The following is a 21,928-nucleotide window of genomic DNA, read 5'->3' as shown; positions in this document are numbered from 1 at the left end:
TTATTAAAATGGTGTATAAGGGTATATATATAAATATATTTTATGCACTGTATATTAGCTGGCGATTTCTAAGTCTGTGGTTCCGAGAGGGGGTAACCAGGCTCACTAATAAAAGCCAAGCCAATTGGCTGCCAGAATGCCCTGCTTCAGCACAGACCAGAAAGGCATTGTGATAAGCGTATCCCCGGTATAGTCAGGGGTTAATGGGAGTCGTCCCCGTCCCCCCAGTATACGCCCAGAACCATGGACCCAGTACTTGTGGTTCGGACTGTCTCCAACCAGCCATAATGTTGTGAGAGTGAAATTATGTCTAATTCCAGCTTCGGTACATTAGAAGCAACTCTGAAACTTAACCTAAGCGTTTTTCGAAGCTACTTTTTGGCTAACTTCTTATAGGAAGGTCTAGGAGCTCTGAAAATGAACGTGCGCGTCTTTCACTCTTCCCGAGGGACTTACAAGAATTTTGTGATATTTTTTATTAAAATGGTGTATAAGGGTATATATATATAAATTTATTTTATGCACTGTAAATGAGCTGGCGATTTCTAAGTCTGTGGTTCCGAGAGGGGGTAACCAGGCTCACTAATAAAGGTCAAGCCACTTGGCTGCCAGAATGCCCTGCTTCAGCACAGACCAGTAAGGCATTGTGATAAGCGTATCCCCGGTATAGTCAGGGGTTAATGGGAGTCGTCCCCGTCCCCCCAGTATATGGCCAGAACCATGGACCCGGTATTTGTGGTTCGGACTGTCTCCAACCAGCCATAATGTTGTGAGAGTGAAATTATGTCTAAGTCCAGCTTCGGTACATTAGATGCAACTCTGAGACTTAACCTAAGCGTTTTTCGAAGCTACTTTTTGGCTAACTTCTTATAGGAAGGTCTAGGAGCTCTGAAAATGAACGTGCGCGTCTTTCACTCTTCCCGAGGGACTTAGAAGAATTTTGTGATATTTTTTATTAAAATGGTGTATAAGGGTAGATATATAAATATATTTTATGCACTGTATATGAGCTGGCGATTTCTAAGTCTGTGGTTCCGAGAGGGGGTAACCAGGCTCACTAATAAAGGTCAAGCCACTTGGCTGCCAGAATGCCCTGCTTCAGCACAGACCAGTAAGGCATTGTGATAAGCGTATCCTCGGTATAGTCAGGGGTTAATGGGAGTCGTCCCCGTCCCCCCAGTATATGGCCAGAACCATGGACCCGGTAATTGTGGTTCGGACTGTCTCCAACCAGCCATAATGTTGTGAGAGTGAAATTATGTCTAAGTCCAGCTTTGGTACATTAGATGCAACTCTGAGACTTAACCTAAGCGTTTTTCGAAGCTACTTTTTGGCTAACTTCTTATAGGAAGGTCTAGGAGCTCTGAAAATGAACGTGCGCGTCTTTCACTCTTCCCGAGGGACTTAGAAGAATTTTGTGATATTTTTTATTAAAATGGTGTATAAGGGTATATATATAAATATATTTTATGCACTGTATATGAGCTGGCGATTTCTAAGTCTGTGGTTCCGAGAGGGGGTAACCAGGCTCACTAATAAAGGTCAAGCAACTTGGCTGCCAGAATGCCCTGCTTCAGCACAGACCAGTAAGGCATTGTGATAAGCGTATCCCCGGTATAGTCAGGGGTTAATGGGAGTCGTCCCCGTCCCCCCAGTATACGCCCAGAAGCATGGACCCAGTACTTGTGGTTCGGACTGTCTCCAACCAGCCATAATGTTGTGAGAGTGAAATTATGTCTAATTCCAGCTTCGGTACATTAGAAGCAACTCTGAAACTTAACCTAAGCGTTTTTCGAAGCTACTTTTTGGCTAACTTCTTATAGGAAGGTCTAGGAGCTCTGAAAATGAACGTGCGCGTCTTTCACTCTTTCCGAGGGACTTAGAAGAATTTTGTGATATTTTTTATTAAAATGGTGTATAAGGGTATATATATAAATATATTTTATGCACTGTATATGAGCTGGCGATTTCTAAGTCTGTGGTTCCGAGAGGGGGTAACCAGGCTCACTAATAAAGGTCAAGCAACTTGGCTGCCAGAATGCCCTGCTTCAGCACAGACCAGTAAGGCATTGTGATAAGCGTATCCCCGGTATAGTCAGGGGTTAATGGGAGTCGTCCCTGTCCCCCCAGTATATGGCCAGAACCATGGACCCGGTATTTGTGGTTCGGACTGTCTCCAACCAGCCATAATGTTGTGAGAGTGAAATTATGTCTAAGTCCAGCTTCGGTACATTAGAAGCAACTCTGAAACTTAACCTAAGCGTTTTTCGAAGCTACTTTTTGGCTAACTTCTTATAGGAAGTGCTAGGAGCTCTGAAAATGAACGTGCGCGTCTTTCACTCTTCCCGAGGGACTTAGAAGAATTTTGTGATATTTTTTATTAAAATGGTGTATAAGGGTATATAAATAAATATATTTTATGCACTGTATATGAGCTGGCGATTTCTAAGTCTGTGGTTCCGAGAGGGGGTAACCAGGCTCACTAATAAAGGTCAAGCAACTTGGCTGCCAGAATGCCCTGCTTCAGCACAGACCAGTAAGGCATTGTGATAAGCGTATCCCCGGTATAGTCAGGGGTTAATGGGAGTCGTCCCCGTCCCCCCAGTATATGGCCAAAACCATGGACCCGGTATTTGTGGTTCGGACTGTCTCCAACCAGCCATAATGTTGTGAGAGTGAAATTATGTCTAAGGACAGCTTCGGTACATTAGATGCAACTCTGAAACTTAACCTAAGCGTTTTTCGAAGCTACTTTTTGGCTAACTTCTTATAGGAAGGTCTAGGAGCTCTCAAAATGAACGTGCGCGTCTTTAACTCTTCCCGAGGGACTTAGAAGAATTTTGTGATATTTTTTATTAAAATGGTGTATAAGGGTATATATATAAATATATTTTATGCACTGTATATTAGCTGGCGATTTCTAAGTCTGTGGTTCCGAGAGGGGGTAACCAGGCTCACTAATAAAAGCCAAGCCAATTGGCTGCCAGAATGCCCTGCTTCAGCACAGACCAGAAAGGCATTGTGATAAGCGTATCCCCGGTATAGTCAGGGGTTAATGGGAGTCGTCCCCGTCCCCCCAGTATACGCCCAGAACCATGGACCCAGTACTTGTGGTTCGGACTGTCTCCAACCAGCCATAATGTTGTGAGAGTGAAATTATGTCTAATTCCAGCTTCGGTACATTAGAAGCAACTCTGAAACTTAACCTAAGCGTTTTTCGAAGCTACTTTTTGGCTAACTTCTTATAGGAAGGTCTAGGAGCTCTGAAAATGAACGTGCGCGTCTTTCACTCTTCCCGAGGGACTTAGAAGAATTTTGTGATATTTTTTATTAAAATGGTGTATAAGGGTATATATATATAAATTTATTTTATGCACTGTATATGAGCTGGCGATTTCTAAGTCTGTGGTTCCGAGAGGGGGTAACCAGGCTCACTAATAAAGGTCAAGCCACTTGGCTGCCAGAATGCCCTGCTTCAGCACAGACCAGTAAGGCATTGTGATAAGCGTATCCCCGGTATAGTCAGGGGTTAATGGGAGTCGTCCCCGTCCCCCCAGTATATGGCCAGAACCATGGACCCGGTATTTGTGGTTCGGACTGTCTCCAACCAGCCATAATGTTGTGAGAGTGAAATTATGTCTAAGTCCAGCTTCGGTACATTAGATGCAACTCTGAGACTTAACCTAAGCGTTTTTCGAAGCTACTTTTTGGCTAACTTCTTATAGGAAGGTCTAGGAGCTCTGAAAATGAACGTGCGCGTCTTTCACTCTTCCCGAGGGACTTAGAAGAATTTTGTGATATTTTTTATTAAAATGGTGTATAAGGGTATATATATATAAATATATTTTATGCACTGTATATGAGCTGGCGATTTCTAAGTCTGTGGTTCCGAGAGGGGGTAACCAGGCTCACTAATAAAGGTCAAGCCACTTGGCTGCCAGAATGCCCTGCTTCAGCACAGACCAGTAAGGCATTGTGATAAGCGTATCCTCGGTATAGTCAGGGGTTAATGGGAGTCGTCCCCGTCCCCCCAGTATATGGCCAGAACCATGGACCCGGTATTTGTGGTTCGGACTGTCTCCAACCAGCCATAATGTTGTGAGAGTGAAATTATGTCTAAGTCCAGCTTTGGTACATTAGATGCAACTCTGAGACTTAACCTAAGCGTTTTTCGAAGCTACTTTTTGGCTAACTTCTTATAGGAAGGTCTAGGAGCTCTGAAAATGAACGTGCGCGTCTTTCACTCTTCCCGAGGGACTTAGAAGAATTTTGTGATATTTTTTATTAAAATGGTGTATAAGGGTATATATATAAATATATTTTATGCACTGTATATGAGCTGGCGATTTCTAAGTCTGTGGTTCCGAGAGGGGGTAACCAGGCTCACTAATAAAGGTCAAGCAACTTGGCTGCCAGAATGCCCTGCTTCAGCACAGACCAGTAAGGCATTGTGATAAGCGTATCCCCGGTATAGTCAGGGGTTAATGGGAGTCGTCCCCGTCCCCCCAGTATACGCCCAGAACCATGGACCCAGTACTTGTGGTTCGGACTGTCTCCAACCAGCCATAATGTTGTGAGAGTGAAATTATGTCTAATTCCAGCTTCGGTACATTAGAAGCAACTCTGAAACTTAACCTAAGCGTTTTTCGAAGCTACTTTTTGGCTAACTTCTTATAGGAAGGTCTAGGAGCTCTGAAAATGAACGTGCGCGTCTTTCACTCTTTCCGAGGGACTTAGAAGAATTTTGTGATATTTTTTATTAAAATGGTGTATAAGGGTATATATATAAATATATTTTATGCACTGTATATGAGCTGGCGATTTCTAAGTCTGTGGTTCCGAGAGGGGGTAACCAGGCTCACTAATAAAGGTCAAGCAACTTGGCTGCCAGAATGCCCTGCTTCAGCACAGACCAGTAAGGCATTGTGATAAGCGTATCCCCGGTATAGTCAGGGGTTAATGGGAGTCGTCCCTGTCCCCCCAGTATATGGCCAGAACCATGGACCCGGTATTTGTGGTTCGGACTGTCTCCAACCAGCCATAATGTTGTGAGAGTGAAATTATGTCTAAGTCCAGCTTCGGTACATTAGAAGCAACTCTGAAACTTAACCTAAGCGTTTTTCGAAGCTACTTTTTGGCTAACTTCTTATAGGAAGGTCTAGGAGCTCTGAAAATGAACGTGCGCGTCTTTCACTCTTCCCGAGGGACTTAGAAGGATTTTGTGATATTTTTTATTAAAATGGTGTATAAGGGTATATATATATAAATTTATTTTATGCACTGTATATGAGCTGGCGATTTCTAAGTCTGTGGTTCCGAGAGGGGGTAACCAGGCTCACTAATAAAGGTCAAGCCACTTGGCTGCCAGAATGCCCTGCTTCAGCACAGACCAGTAAGGCATTGTGATAAGCGTATCCCCGGTATAGTCAGGGGTTAATGGGAGTCGTCCCCGTCCCCCCAGTATATGGCCAGAACCATGGACCCGGTATTTGTGGTTCGGACTGTCTCCAACCAGCCATAATGTTGTGAGAGTGAAATTATGTCTAAGGACAGCTTCGGTACATTAGATGCAACTCTGAAACTTAACCTAAGCGTTTTTCGAAGCTACTTTTTGGCTAACTTCTTATAGGAAGGTCTAGGAGCTCTCAAAATGAACGTGCGCGTCTTTAACTCTTCCCGAGGGACTTAGAAGAATTTTGTGATATTTTTTATTAAAATGGTGTATAAGGGTATATATATAAATATATTTTATGCACTGTATATGAGCTGGCGATTTCTAAGTCTGTGGTTCCGAGAGGGGGTAACCAGGCTCACTAATAAAAGCCAAGCCAATTGGCTGCCAGAATGCCCTGCTTCAGCACAAACTAGAAAGGCATTGTGATAAGCGTATCCCCGGTATAGTCAGGGGTTAATGGGAGTCGTCCCCGTCCCCCCAGTATACGCCCAGAACCATAAACCCAGTACTTGTGGTTCGGACTGTCTCCAACCAGCCATAATGTTGTGAGAGTGAAATTATGTCTAATTCCAGCTTCGGTACATTAGAAGCAACTCTGAAACTTAACCTAAGCGTTTTTCGAAGCTACTTTTTGGCTAACTTCTTATAGGAAGGTCTAGGAGCTCTGAAAATGAACGTGCGCGTCTTTCACTCTTCCCGAGGGACTTAGAAGAATTTTGTGATATTTTTTATTAAAATGGTGTATAAGGGTATATATATATAAATTTATTTTATGCACTGTATATGAGCTGGCGATTTCTAAGTCTGTGGTTCCGAGAGGGGGTAACCAGGCTCACTAATAAAGGTCAAGCCACTTGGCTGCCAGAATGCCCTGCTTCAGCACAGACCAGTAAGGCATTGTGATAAGCGTATCCCCGGTATAGTCAGGGGTTAATGGGAGTCGTCCCCGTCCCCCCAGTATATGGCCAGAACCATGGACCCGGTATTTGTGGTTCGGACTGTCTCCAACCAGCCATAATGTTGTGAGAGTGAAATTATGTCTAAGGACAGCTTCGGTACATTAGATGCAACTCTGAAACTTAACCTAAGCGTTTTTCGAAGCTACTTTTTGGCTAACTTCTTATAGGAAGGTCTAGGAGCTCTCAAAATGAACGTGCGCGTCTTTAACTCTTCCCGAGGGACTTAGAAGAATTTTGTGATATTTTTTATTAAAATGGTGTATAAGGGTATATATATAAATATATTTTATGCACTGTATATGAGCTGGCGATTTCTAAGTCTGTGGTTCCGAGAGGGGGTAACCAGGCTCACTAATAAAAGCCAAGCCAATTGGCTGCCAGAATGCCCTGCTTCAGCACAAACTAGAAAGGCATTGTGATAAGCGTATCCCCGGTATAGTCAGGGGTTAATGGGAGTCGTCCCCGTCCCCCCAGTATACGCCCAGAACCATAAACCCAGTACTTGTGGTTCGGACTGTCTCCAACCAGCCATAATGTTGTGAGAGTGAAATTATGTCTAATTCCAGCTTCGGTACATTAGAAGCAACTCTGAAACTTAACCTAAGCGTTTTTCGAAGCTACTTTTTGGCTAACTTCTTATAGGAAGGTCTAGGAGCTCTGAAAATGAACGTGCGCGTCTTTCACTCTTCCCGAGGGACTTAGAAGAATTTTGTGATATTTTTTATTAAAATGGTGTATAAGGGTATATATATATAAATTTATTTTATGCACTGTATATGAGCTGGCGATTTCTAAGTCTGTGGTTCCGAGAGGGGGTAACCAGGCTCACTAATAAAGGTCAAGCCACTTGGCTGCCAGAATGCCCTGCTTCAGCACAGACCAGTAAGGCATTGTGATAAGCGTATCCCCGGTATAGTCAGGGGTTAATGGGAGTCGTCCCCGTCCCCCCAGTATATGGCCAGAACCATGGACCCGGTATTTGTGGTTCGGACTGTCTCCAACCAGCCATAATGTTGTGAGAGTGAAATTATGTCTAAGTCCAGCTTCGGTACATTAGATGCAACTCTGAAACTTAACCTAAGCGTTTTTCGAAGCTACTTTTTGGCTAACTTCTTATAGGAAGGTCTAGGAGCTCTGAAAATGAACGTGCGCGTCTTTCACTCTTCCCGAGGGACTTAGAAGAATTTTGTGATATTTTTTATTAAAATGGTGTATAAGGGTATATATATAAATATATTTTATGCACTGTATATGAGCTGGCGATTTCTAAGTCTGTGGTTCCGAGAGGGGGTAACCAGGCTCACTAATAAAGGTCTAGCCACTTGGCTGCCAGAATGCCCTGCTTCAGCACAGACCAGTAAGGCATTGTGATAAGCGTATCCCCGGTATAGTCAGGGGTTAATGGGAGTCGTCCCCGTCCCCCCAGTATATGGCCAGAACCATGGAACCGGTATTTGTGGTTCGGACTGTCTCCAACCAGCCATAATGTTGTGAGAGTGAAATTATGTCTAAGGACAGCTTCGGTACATTAGATGCAAATCTGAGACTTAACCTAAGCGTTTTTCGAAGCTTCTTTTTGGCTAACTTCTTATAGGAAGGTCTAGGAGCTCAGAAAATGAACGTGCGCGTCTTTCACTCTTCCCGAGGGACTTAGTAGAATTTTGTGATATTTTTTATTAAAATGGTGTATAAGGGTATATATATAAATATATTTTATGCACTGTATATGAGCTGGCGATTTCTAAGTCTGTGGTTCCGAGAGGGGGTAACCAGGCTCACTAATAAAGGTCAAGCAACTTGGCTGCCAGAATGCCCTGCTTCAGCACAGACCAGTAAGGCATTGTGATAAGCGTATCCCCGGTATAGTCAGGGGTTAATGGGAGTCGTCCCCGTCCCCCCAGTATATGGCCAGAACCATGGACCCGGTATTTGTGGTTCGGACTGTTTCCAACCAGCCATAATGTTGTGAGAGTGAAATTATGTCTAAGTCCAGCTTCGGTACATTAGATGCAACTCTGAGACTTAACCTAAGCGGTTTTCGAAGCTACTTTTTGGCTAACTTCTTATAGGAAGGTCTAGGAGCTCTGAAAATGAACGTGCGCGTCTTTCACTCTTCCCGAGGGACTTAGAAGAATTTTGTGATATTTTTTATTAAAATGGTGTATAAGGGTATATATATAAATATATTTTATGCACTGTATATGAGCTGGCGATTTCTAAGTCTGTGGTTCCGAGAGGGGGTAACCAGGCTCACTAATAAAGGTCAAGCAACTTGGCTGCCAGAATGCCCTGCTTCAGCACAGACCAGTAAGGCATTGTGATAAGCGTATCCCCGGTATAGTCAGGGGTTAATGGGAGTCGTCCCCGTCTCCCCAGTATACGCCCAGAACCATGGACCCAGTACTTGTGGTTCGGACTGTCTCCAACCAGCCATAATGTTGTGAGAGTGAAATTATGTCTAATTCCAGCTTCGGTACATTAGAAGCAACTCTGAAACTTAACCTAAGCGTTTTTCGAAGCTACTTTTTGGCTAACTTCTTATAGGAAGGTCTAGGAGCTCTGAAAATGAACGTGCGCGTCTTTCACTCTTCCCGAGGGACTTAGAAGAATTTTGTGATATTTTTTATTAAAATGGTGTATAAGGGTATATATATATAAATTTATTTTATGCACTGTATATGAGCTGGCGATTTCTAAGTCTGTGGTTCCGAGAGGGGGTAACCAGGCTCACTAATAAAGGTCAAGCCACTTGGCTGCCAGAATGCCCTGCTTCAGCACAGACCAGTAAGGCATTGTGATAAGCGTATCCCCTGTATAGTCAGGGGTTAATGGGAGTCGTCCCCGTCCCCCCAGTATATGGCCAGAACCATGGACCCGGTATTTGTGGTTCGGACTGTCTCCAACCAGCCATAATGTTGTGAGAGTGAAATTATGTCTAAGTCCAGCTTCAGTACATTAGATGCAACTCTGAGACTTAACCTAAGCGTTTTTCGAATACTTTTTGGCTAACTTCTTATAGGAAGGTCTAGGAGCTCTGAAAATGAACGTGCGCGTCTTTCACTCTTCCCGAGGGACTTAGGAGCATTTTGTGATATTTTTTATTAAAATGGTGTATAAGGGTATATATATAAATATATTTTATGCACTGTATATGAGCTGGCGATTTCTAAGTCTGTGGTTCCGAGAGGGGGTAACCAGGCTCACTAATAAAGGTCAAGCAACTTGGCTGCCAGAATGCCCTGCTTCAGCACAGACCAGTAAGGCATTGTGATAAGCGTATCCCCGGTATAGTCAGGGGTTAATGGGAGTCGTCCCCGTCCCCCCAGTATACGCCCAGAACCATGGACCCAGTACTTGTGGTTCGGACTGTCTCCAACCAGCCATAATGTTGTGAGAGTGAAATTATGTCTAATTCCAGCTTCGGTACATTAGAAGCAACTCTGAAACTTAACCTAAGCGTTTTTCGAAGCTACTTTTTGGCTAACTTCTTATAGGAAGGTCTAGGAGCTCTGAAAATGAACGTGCGCGTCTTTCACTCTTCCCGAGGGACTTAGAAGAATTTTGTGATATTTTTTATTAAAATGGTGTATAAGGGTATATATATATAAATTTATTTTATGCACTGTATATAAGCTGGCGATTTCTAAGTCTGTGGTTCCGAGAGGGGGTAACCAGGCTCACTAATAAAGGTCAAGCCACTTGGCTGCCAGAATGCCCTGCTTCAGCACAGACCAGTAAGGCATTGTGATAAGCGTATCCCCGGTATAGTCAGGGGTTAATGGGAGTCGTCCCCGTCCCCCCAGTATATGGCCAGAACCATGGACCCGGTATTTGTGGTTCGGACTGTCTCCAACCAGCCATAATGTTGTGAGAGTGAAATTATGTCTAAGTCCAGCTTCGGTACATTAGATGCAACTCTGAGACTTAACCTAAGCGTTTTTCGAAGCTACTTTTTGGCTAACTTCTTATAGGAAGGTCTAGGAGCTCTGAAAATGAACGTGCGCGTCTTTCACTCTTCCCGAGGGACTTAGAAGAATTTTGTGATATTTTTTATTAAAATGGTGTATAAGGGTATATATATATAAATTTATTTTATGCACTGTATATGAGCTGGCGATTTCTAAGTCTGTGGTTCCGAGAGGGGGTAACCAGGCTCACTAATAAAGGTCAAGCCACTTGGCTGCCAGAATGCCCTGCTTCAGCACAGACCAGTAAGGCATTGTGATAAGCGTATCCCCGGTATAGTCAGGGGTTAATGGGAGTCGTCCCCGTCCCCCCAGTATACGCCCAGAACCATGGACCCAGTACTTGTGGTTCGGACTGTCTCCAACCAGCCATAATGTTGTGAGAGTGAAATTATGTCTAATTCCAGCTTCGGTACATTAGAAGCAACTCTGAAACTTAACCTAAGCGTTTTTCGAAGCTACTTTTTGGCTAACTTCTTATAGGAAGGTCTAGGAGCTCTGAAAATGAACGTGCGCGTCTTTCACTCTTCCCGAGGGACTTAGAAGAATTTTGTGATATTTTTTATTAAAATGGTGTATAAGGGTATATATATATAAATTTATTTTATGCACTGTATATGAGCTGGCGATTTCTAAGTCTGTGGTTCCGAGAGGGGGTAACCAGGCTCACTAATAAAGGTCAAGCCACTTGGCTGCCAGAATGCCCTGCTTCAGCACAGACCAGTAAGGCATTGTGATAAGCGTATCCCCGGTATAGTCAGGGGTTAATGGGAGTCGTCCCCGTCCCCCCAGTATACGCCCAGAACCATGGACCCAGTACTTGTGGTTCGGACTGTCTCCAACCAGCCATAATGTTGTGAGAGTGAAATTATGTCTAATTCCAGCTTCGGTACATTAGAAGCAACTCTGAAACTTAACCTAAGCGTTTTTCGAAGCTACTTTTTGGCTAACTTCTTATAGGAAGGTCTAGGAGCTCTGAAAATGAACGTGCGCGTCTTTCACTCTTCCCGAGGGACTTAGAAGAATTTTGTGATATTTTTTATTAAAATGGTGTATAAGGGTATATATATATAAATTTATTTTATGCACTGTATATGAGCTGGCGATTTCTAAGTCTGTGGTTCCGAGAGGGGGTAACCAGGCTCACTAATAAAGGTCAAGCCACTTGGCTGCCAGAATGCCCTGCTTCAGCACAGACCAGTAAGGCATTGTGATAAGCGTATCCTCGGTATAGTCAGGGGTTAATGGGAGTCGTCCCCGTCCCCCCAGTATATGGCCAGAACCATGGACCCGGTATTTGTGGTTCGGACTGTCTCCAACCAGCCATAATGTTGTGAGAGTGAAATTATGTCTAAGTCCAGCTTTGGTACATTAGATGCAACTCTGAGACTTAACCTAAGCGTTTTTCGAAGCTACTTTTTGGCTAACTTCTTATAGGAAGGTCTAGGAGCTCTGAAAATGAACGTGCGCGTCTTTCACTCTTCCCGAGGGACTTAGAAGAATTTTGTGATATTTTTTATTAAAATGGTGTATAAGGGTATATATATATAAATTTATTTTATGCACTGTATATGAGCTGGCGATTTCTAAGTCTGTGGTTCCGAGAGGGGGTAACCAGGCTCACTAATAAAAGCCAAGCCAATTGGCTGCCAGAATGCCCTGCTTCAGCACAGACCAGAAAGGCATTGTGATAAGCGTATCCCCGGTATAGTCAGGGGTTAATGGGAGTCGTCCCCGTCCCCCCAGTATACGCCCAGAACCATGGACCCAGTACTTGTGGTTCGGACTGTCTCCAACCAGCCATAATGTTGTGAGAGTGAAATTATGTCTAATTCCAGCTTCGGTACATTAGAAGCAACTCTGAAACTTAACCTAAGCGTTTTTCGAAGCTACTTTTTGGCTAACTTCTTATAGGAAGGTCTAGGAGCTCTGAAAATGAACGTGCGCGTCTTTCACTCTTCCCGAGGGACTTAGAAGAATTTTGTGATATTTTTTATTAAAATGGTGTATAAGGGTATATATATATAAATTTATTTTATGCACTGTATATGAGCTGGCGATTTCTAAGTCTGTGGTTCCGAGAGGGGGTAACCAGGCTCACTAATAAAGGTCAAGCCACTTGGCTGCCAGAATGCCCTGCTTCAGCACAGACCAGTAAGGCATTGTGATAAGCGTATCCCCGGTATAGTCAGGGGTTAATGGGAGTCGTCCCCGTCCCCCCAGTATACGCCCAGAACCATGGACCCAGTACTTGTGGTTCGGACTGTCTCCAACCAGCCATAATGTTGTGAGAGTGAAATTATGTCTAATTCCAGCTTCGGTACATTAGAAGCAACTCTGAAACTTAACCTAAGCGTTTTTCGAAGCTACTTTTTGGCTAACTTCTTATAGGAAGGTCTAGGAGCTCTGAAAATGAACGTGCGCGTCTTTCACTCTTCCCGAGGGACTTAGAAGAATTTTGTGATATTTTTTATTAAAATGGTGTATAAGGGTATATATATATAAATTTATTTTATGCACTGTATATGAGCTGGCGATTTCTAAGTCTGTGGTTCCGAGAGGGGGTAACCAGGCTCACTAATAAAGGTCAAGCCACTTGGCTGCCAGAATGCCCTGCTTCAGCACAGACCAGTAAGGCATTGTGATAAGCGTATCCCCGGTATAGTCAGGGGTTAATGGGAGTCGTCCCCGTCCCCCCAGTATACGCCCAGAACCATGGACCCAGTACTTGTGGTTCGGACTGTCTCCAACCAGCCATAATGTTGTGAGAGTGAAATTATGTCTAATTCCAGCTTCGGTACATTAGAAGCAACTCTGAAACTTAACCTAAGCGTTTTTCGAAGCTACTTTTTGGCTAACTTCTTATAGGAAGGTCTAGGAGCTCTGAAAATGAACGTGCGCGTCTTTCACTCTTCCCGAGGGACTTAGAAGAATTTTGTGATATTTTTTATTAAAATGGTGTATAAGGGTATATATATATAAATTTATTTTATGCACTGTATATGAGCTGGCGATTTCTAAGTCTGTGGTTCCGAGAGGGGGTAACCAGGCTCACTAATAAAGGTCAAGCCACTTGGCTGCCAGAATGCCCTGCTTCAGCACAGACCAGTAAGGCATTGTGATAAGCGTATCCTCGGTATAGTCAGGGGTTAATGGGAGTCGTCCCCGTCCCCCCAGTATATGGCCAGAACCATGGACCCGGTATTTGTGGTTCGGACTGTCTCCAACCAGCCATAATGTTGTGAGAGTGAAATTATGTCTAAGTCCAGCTTTGGTACATTAGATGCAACTCTGAGACTTAACCTAAGCGTTTTTCGAAGCTACTTTTTGGCTAACTTCTTATAGGAAGGTCTAGGAGCTCTGAAAATGAACGTGCGCGTCTTTCACTCTTCCCGAGGGACTTAGAAGAATTTTGTGATATTTTTTATTAAAATGGTGTATAAGGGTATATATATATAAATTTATTTTATGCACTGTATATGAGCTGGCGATTTCTAAGTCTGTGGTTCCGAGAGGGGGTAACCAGGCTCACTAATAAAAGCCAAGCCAATTGGCTGCCAGAATGCCCTGCTTCAGCACAGACCAGAAAGGCATTGTGATAAGCGTATCCCCGGTATAGTCAGGGGTTAATGGGAGTCGTCCCCGTCCCCCCAGTATACGCCCAGAACCATGGACCCAGTACTTGTGGTTCGGACTGTCTCCAACCAGCCATAATGTTGTGAGAGTGAAATTATGTCTAATTCCAGCTTCGGTACATTAGAAGCAACTCTGAAACTTAACCTAAGCGTTTTTCGAAGCTACTTTTTGGCTAACTTCTTATAGGAAGGTCTAGGAGCTCTGAAAATGAACGTGCGCGTCTTTCACTCTTCCCGAGGGACTTAGAAGAATTTTGTGATATTTTTTATTAAAATGGTGTATAAGGGTATATATATATAAATTTATTTTATGCACTGTATATGAGCTGGCGATTTCTAAGTCTGTGGTTCCGAGAGGGGGTAACCAGGCTCACTAATAAAGGTCAAGCCACTTGGCTGCCAGAATGCCCTGCTTCAGCACAGACCAGTAAGGCATTGTGATAAGCGTATCCCCGGTATAGTCAGGGGTTAATGGGAGTCGTCCCCGTCCCCCCAGTATATGGCCAGAACCATGGACCCGGTATTTGTGGTTCGGACTGTCTCCAACCAGCCATAATGTTGTGAGAGTGAAATTATGTCTAAGTCCAGCTTCGGTACATTAGATGCAACTCTGAGACTTAACCTAAGCGTTTTTCGAAGCTACTTTTTGGCTAACTTCTTATAGGAAGGTCTAGGAGCTCTGAAAATGAACGTGCGCGTCTTTCACTCTTCCCGAGGGACTTAGAAGAATTTTGTGATATTTTTTATTAAAATGGTGTATAAGGGTATATATATATAAATATATTTTATGCACTGTATATGAGCTGGCGATTTCTAAGTCTGTGGTTCCGAGAGGGGGTAACCAGGCTCACTAATAAAGGTCAAGCCACTTGGCTGCCAGAATGCCCTGCTTCAGCACAGACCAGTAAGGCATTGTGATAAGCGTATCCTCGGTATAGTCAGGGGTTAATGGGAGTCGTCCCCGTCCCCCCAGTATATGGCCAGAACCATGGACCCGGTATTTGTGGTTCGGACTGTCTCCAACCAGCCATAATGTTGTGAGAGTGAAATTATGTCTAAGTCCAGCTTTGGTACATTAGATGCAACTCTGAGACTTAACCTAAGCGTTTTTCGAAGCTACTTTTTGGCTAACTTCTTATAGGAAGGTCTAGGAGCTCTGAAAATGAACGTGCGCGTCTTTCACTCTTCCCGAGGGACTTAGAAGAATTTTGTGATATTTTTTATTAAAATGGTGTATAAGGGTATATATATAAATATATTTTATGCACTGTATATGAGCTGGCGATTTCTAAGTCTGTGGTTCCGAGAGGGGGTAACCAGGCTCACTAATAAAGGTCAAGCAACTTGGCTGCCAGAATGCCCTGCTTCAGCACAGACCAGTAAGGCATTGTGATAAGCGTATCCCCGGTATAGTCAGGGGTTAATGGGAGTCGTCCCCGTCCCCCCAGTATACGCCCAGAACCATGGACCCAGTACTTGTGGTTCGGACTGTCTCCAACCAGCCATAATGTTGTGAGAGTGAAATTATGTCTAATTCCAGCTTCGGTACATTAGAAGCAACTCTGAAACTTAACCTAAGCGTTTTTCGAAGCTACTTTTTGGCTAACTTCTTATAGGAAGGTCTAGGAGCTCTGAAAATGAACGTGCGCGTCTTTCACTCTTTCCGAGGGACTTAGAAGAATTTTGTGATATTTTTTATTAAAATGGTGTATAAGGGTATATATATAAATATATTTTATGCACTGTATATGAGCTGGCGATTTCTAAGTCTGTGGTTCCGAGAGGGGGTAACCAGGCTCACTAATAAAGGTCAAGCAACTTGGCTGCCAGAATGCCCTGCTTCAGCACAGACCAGTAAGGCATTGTGATAAGCGTATCCCCGGTATAGTCAGGGGTTAATGGGAGTTGTCCCTGTCCCCCCAGTATATGGCCAGAACCATGGACCCGGTATTTGTGGTTCGGACTGTCTCCAACCAGCCATAATGTTGTGAGAGTGAAATTATGTCTAAGTCCAGCTTCGGTACATTAGAAGCAACTCTGAAACTTAACCTAAGCGTTTTTCGAAGCTACTTTTTGGCTAACTTCTTATAGGAAGGTCTAGGATCTCTGAAAATGAACGTGCGCGTCTTTCACTCTTCCCGAGGGACTTAGAAGGATTTTGTGATATTTTTTATTAAAATGGTGTATAAGGGTATATATATAAATTTATTTTATGCACTGTATATGAGCTGGCGATTTCTAAGTCTGTGGTTCCGAGAGGGGGTAACCAGGCTCACTAATAAAGGTCAAGCCACTTGGCTGCCAGAATGCCCTGCTTCAGCACAGACCAGTAAGGCATTGTGATAAGCGTATCCCCGGTATAGTCAGGGGTTAATGGGAGTCGTCCCCGTCCCCCCAGTATACGCCCAGAACCATAAACCCAGTACTTGTGGTTCGGACTGTCTCCAACCAGCCATAATGTTGTGAGAGTGAAATTATGTCTAATTCCAGCTTCGGTACATTAGAAGCAACTCTGAAACTTAACCTAAGCGTTTTTCGAAGCTACTTTTTGGCTAACTTCTTATAGGAAGGTCTAGGAGCTCTGAAAATGAACGTGCGCGTCTTTCACTCTTCCCGAGGGACTTAGAAGAATTTTGTGATATTTTTTATTAAAATGGTGTATAAGGGTATATATATATAAATTTATTTTATGCACTGTATATGAGCTGGCGATTTCTAAGTCTGTGGTTCCGAGAGGGGGTAACCAGGCTCACTAATAAAGGTCAAGCCACTTGGCTGCCAGAATGCCCTGCTTCAGCACAGACCAGTAAGGCATTGTGATAAGCGTATCCCCGGTATAGTCAGGGGTTAATGGGAGTCGTCCCCGTCCCCCCAGTATATGGCCAGAACCATGGACCCGGTATTTGTGGTTCGGACTGTCTCCAACCAGCCATAATGTTGTGAGAGTGAAATTATGTCTAAGTCCAGCTTCGGTACATTAGATGCAACTCTGAAACTTAACCTAAGCGTTTTTCGAAGCTACTTTTTGGCTAACTTCTTATAGGAAGGTCTAGGAGCTCTGAAAATGAACGTGCGCGTCTTTCACTCTTCCCGAGGGACTTAGAAGAATTTTGTGATATTTTTTATTAAAATGGTGTATAAGGGTATATATATAAATATATTTTATGCACTGTATATGAGCTGGCGATTTCTAAGTCTGTGGTTCCGAGAGGGGGTAACCAGGCTCACTAATAAAGGTCTAGCCACTTGGCTGCCAGAATGCCCTGCTTCAGCACAGACCAGTAAGGCATTGTGATAAGCGTATCCCCGGTATAGTCAGGGGTTAATGGGAGTCGTCCCCGTCCCCCCAGTATATGGCCAGAACCATGGAACCGGTATTTGTGGTTCGGACTGTCTCCAACCAGCCATAATGTTGTGAGAGTGAAATTATGTCTAAGTCCAGCTTCGGTACATTAGATGCAAATCTGAGACTTAACCTAAGCGTTTTTCGAAGCTTCTTTTTGGCTAACTTCTTATAGGAAGGTCTAGGAGCTCAGAAAATGAACGTGCGCGTCTTTCACTCTTCCCGAGGGACTTAGAAGAATTTTGTGATATTTTTTATTAAAATGGTGTATAAGGGTATATATATAAATATATTTTATGCACTGTATATGAGCTGGCGATTTCTAAGTCTGTGGTTCCGAGAGGGGGTAACCAGGCTCACTAATAAAGGTCAAGCAACTTGGCTGCCAGAATGCCCTGCTTCAGCACAGACCAGTAAGGCATTGTGATAAGCGTATCCCCGGTATAGTCAGGGGTTAATGGGAGTCGTCCCCGTCTCCCCAGTATACGCCCAGAACCATGGACCCAGTACTTGTGGTTCGGACTGTCTCCAACCAGCCATAATGTTGTGAGAGTGAAATTATGTCTAATTCCAGCTTCGGTACATTAGAAGCAACTCTGAAACTTAACCTAAGCGTTTTTCGAAGCTACTTTTTGGCTAACTTCTTATAGGAAGGTCTAGGAGCTCTGAAAATGAACGTGCGCGTCTTTCACTCTTCCCGAGGGACTTAGAAGAATTTTGTGATATTTTTTATTAAAATGGTGTATAAGGGTATATATATATAAATTTATTTTATGCACTGTATATGAGCTGGCGATTTCTAAGTCTGTGGTTCCGAGAGGGGGTAACCAGGCTCACTAATAAAGGTCAAGCAACTTGGCTGCCAGAATGCCCTGCTTCAGCACAGACCAGTAAGGCATTGTGATAAGCGTATCCCCGGTATAGTCAGGGGTTAATGGGAGTCGTCCCCGTCTCCCCAGTATACGCCCAGAACCATGGACCCAGTACTTGTGGTTCGGACTGTCTCCAACCAGCCATAATGTTGTGAGAGTGAAATTATGTCTAATTCCAGCTTCGGTACATTAGAAGCAACTCTGAAACTTAACCTAAGCGTTTTTCGAAGCTACTTTTTGGCTAACTTCTTATAGGAAGGTCTAGGAGCTCTGAAAATGAACGTGCGCGTCTTTCACTCTTCCCGAGGGACTTAGAAGAATTTTGTGATATTTTTTATTAAAATGGTGTATAAGGGTATATATATATAAATTTATTTTATGCACTGTATATGAGCTGGCGATTTCTAAGTCTGTGGTTCCGAGAGGGGGTAACCAGGCTCACTAATAAAGGTCAAGCCACTTGGCTGCCAGAATGCCCTGCTTCAGCACAGACCAGTAAGGCATTGTGATAAGCGTATCCCCGGTATAGTCAGGGGTTAATGGGAGTCGTCCCCGTCCCCCCAGTATATGGCCAGAACCATGGACCCGGTATTTGTGGTTCGGACTGTCTCCAACCAGCCATAATGTTGTGAGAGTGAAATTATGTCTAAGTCCAGCTTCAGTACATTAGATGCAACTCTGAGACTTAACCTAAGCGTTTTTCGAAGCTACTTTTTGGCTAACTTCTTATAGGAAGGTCTAGGAGCTCTGAAAATGAACGTGCGCGTCTTTCACTCTTCCCGAGGGACTTAGGAGAATTTTGTGATATTTTTTATTAAAATGGTGTATAAGGGTATATATATAAATATATTTTATGCACTGTATATGAGCTGGCGATTTCTAAGTCTGTGGTTCCGAGAGGGGGTAACCAGGCTCACTAATAAAGGTCAAGCAACTTGGCTGCCAGAATGCCCTGCTTCAGCACAGACCAGTAAGGCATTGTGATAAGCGTATCCCCGGTATAGTCAGGGGTTAATGGGAGTCGTCCCCGTCCCCCCAGTATACGCCCAGAACCATGGACCCAGTACTTGTGGTTCGGACTGTCTCCAACCAGCCATAATGTTGTGAGAGTGAAATTATGTCTAATTCCAGCTTCGGTACATTAGAAGCAACTCTGAAACTTAACCTAAGCGTTTTTCGAAGCTACTTTTTGGCTAACTTCTTATAGGAAGGTCTAGGAGCTCTGAAAATGAACGTGCGCGTCTTTCACTCTTCCCGAGGGACTTAGAAGAATTTTGTGATATTTTTTATTAAAATGGTGTATAAGGGTATATATATATAAATTTATTTTATGCACTGTATATGAGCTGGCGATTTCTAAGTCTGTGGTTCCGAGAGGGGGTAACCAGGCTCACTAATAAAGGTCAAGCCACTTGGCTGCCAGAATGCCCTGCTTCAGCACAGACCAGTAAGGCATTGTGATAAGCGTATCCCCGGTATAGTCAGGGGTTAATGGGAGTCGTCCCCGTCCCCCCAGTATATGGCCAGAACCATGGACCCGGTATTTGTGGTTCGGACTGTCTCCAACCAGCCATAATGTTGTGAGAGTGAAATTATGTCTAAGTCCAGCTTCGGTACATTAGATGCAACTCTGAGACTTAACCTAAGCGTTTTTCGAAGCTACTTTTTGGCTAACTTCTTATAGGAAGGTCTAGGAGCTCTGAAAATGAACGTGCGCGTCTTTCACTCTTCCCGAGGGACTTAGAAGAATTTTGTGATATTTTTTATTAAAATGGTGTATAAGGGTATATATATATAAATTTATTTTATGCACTGTATATGAGCTGGCGATTTCTAAGTCTGTGGTTCCGAGAGGGGGTAACCAGGCTCACTAATAAAGGTCAAGCCACTTGGCTGCCAGAATGCCCTGCTTCAGCACAGACCAGTAAGGCATTGTGATAAGCGTATCCCCGGTATAGTCAGGGGTTAATGGGAGTCGTCCCCGTCCCCCCAGTATACGCCCAGAACCATGGACCCAGTACTTGTGGTTCGGACTGTCTCCAACCAGCCATAATGTTGTGAGAGTGAAATTATGTCTAATTCCAGCTTCGGTAAGTAGTAGGGAGGCATACATTATGTCAAACTTTTTTTGACAGGTACCACGCCCCCTTTTCCCCTAAGCCCCGCCCCTTTTGGCCTTAAACCCGCCCTATGTCCCGCCCCTTCCGTATCCGGTCCCGCCCCATCCGTATCCGGCCCCGCCCCCTGCGCATTTTAGGTTGCCGCCCCCTGCGCCAAAAAAACGCGGTTGACGCCCCCTACGCCAAAAAAACGCAGTTGACGCCCCCTAAGCCAAAAAACCGCGGTTGACATCCCCCAGACTCCATTTTTTATTATGATGTGCATTTTTTATTCTTTTTTGTGATTGGTGCGTACTGTTGACGTAGATTGGAGGGGGCGTATACATACGCGGGGCATGTCCGGGCATGTTTATAGGCTTTTGGGGCATGCCCGAACATGTTTTTTTCATACTGGGGCATGTCTGGACATGTTTATTCTGAAATAACGCCGTGCGCATGTCAGAAAAGTTCAAATGACGTTGAAAAGAGGGCGTAGCATTTTTTTTTAAATTCAGACAGAATACGGCTTTAAGAGGCTAAACCCTCAAGTGTCAGGGTGGCCGAGTGGTTTAAGGCGTTGGACTTAAGATCCAATGGACGTATGTCCACGTGGGTTTGAATCCCACCCCAGACATAATATTTTTATATATTTTTTTTTTATTTGTATATATATTTTTTATTTGTATAGAGACGGTACAGGGATTAGCCGCAACAGTCGGGGGTTACATATAAATAAAAAGCACAATTGTATGAGTCAAAAATTGCTTATTTTATTTTTTAAAAGATAACACAGTTTTCACCAGGAAATAATTACAAGACGTATTTACAAGTAAAAAAGTAAAACGGCTGTTAAGGCCTTAATAGACTAAAATCATCTAGAGGCGTTGAGTTAGTACGATACATAGTATAGAGGGACAGCAATACAATGTCTTATTTTACAGAGGGAAAAAAAAAAAAAAATTAAACAGCTTATTTACAGTTTCAACCAGTCAGCCGACGGCAATAATAGACTATCCCTCCTCTTGTTTAGTAAATACCCCGGTGGTGATGTTAAGCCAGGGGCACTTAAAGAACTGTAACGCAAATCAGAGGTTCTTTTCTGCGGAGTTAAAAGGGATGATGAAGGAGGGTTCGTTGTATCGGGGGGCAGTATTTTTAAGCGATCCAGGCTTTCTCTATTTGTTGCATTACCCACAACCGATGAGGGGATATTCAGTTCAGCCATCGCAGCCAGAAAAGGGCTCCAACCCTGTGGTATTTTACGCTTTGTAACAGTGTGACTTTGTGTAACACCGCGTACCAAATCCAGTAAATTAGAGCCCGGTATAACCTGTTTTTTATAAATAAACTCCCCTTTGTCATTCCAGCTTGTAATATGTTTAGCCTGAAACATTTTACTGAGCAATAACTCTGCATTTTTCTTGAAGCGGACATTCACGTTAGTAACAACCTCACGAATCAAATTGTCAGGCGTATCTGATGATGCAATATCCTGGAAATGTAAAGGGTGAGAGGCTGTTTCATTAGTGGGCATTAAAAGGGTTAGGCGGTTCTTCTCCCCGTCGCTCTGTTTAGCATGCACCAAGTATTTCTGCAGTAC

The 21,928-nt window shown here is 43.6% G+C and overlaps 1 non-coding gene across 1 annotated transcript; it reads left to right on the top strand.

Moving 5' to 3' along the window:
* The first annotated feature begins 20,878 nt into the window (after positions 1-20,878).
* TRNAL-UAA (transfer RNA leucine (anticodon UAA)) lies at positions 20,879-20,962 on the top strand. The gene has a single exon. It is a non-coding gene; the product is annotated as a tRNA-Leu (tRNA).
* The last annotated feature ends 966 nt before the right edge of the window (positions 20,963-21,928 follow it).

The sequence above is a fragment of the Ascaphus truei genome, chromosome 2 (assembly GCF_040206685.1).
Source record: "Ascaphus truei isolate aAscTru1 chromosome 2, aAscTru1.hap1, whole genome shotgun sequence".
In the NCBI taxonomy this organism is placed as follows: Eukaryota; Metazoa; Chordata; class Amphibia; order Anura; family Ascaphidae; genus Ascaphus; species Ascaphus truei.
This window is presented reverse-complemented; position numbering and strand designations above follow the sequence as displayed.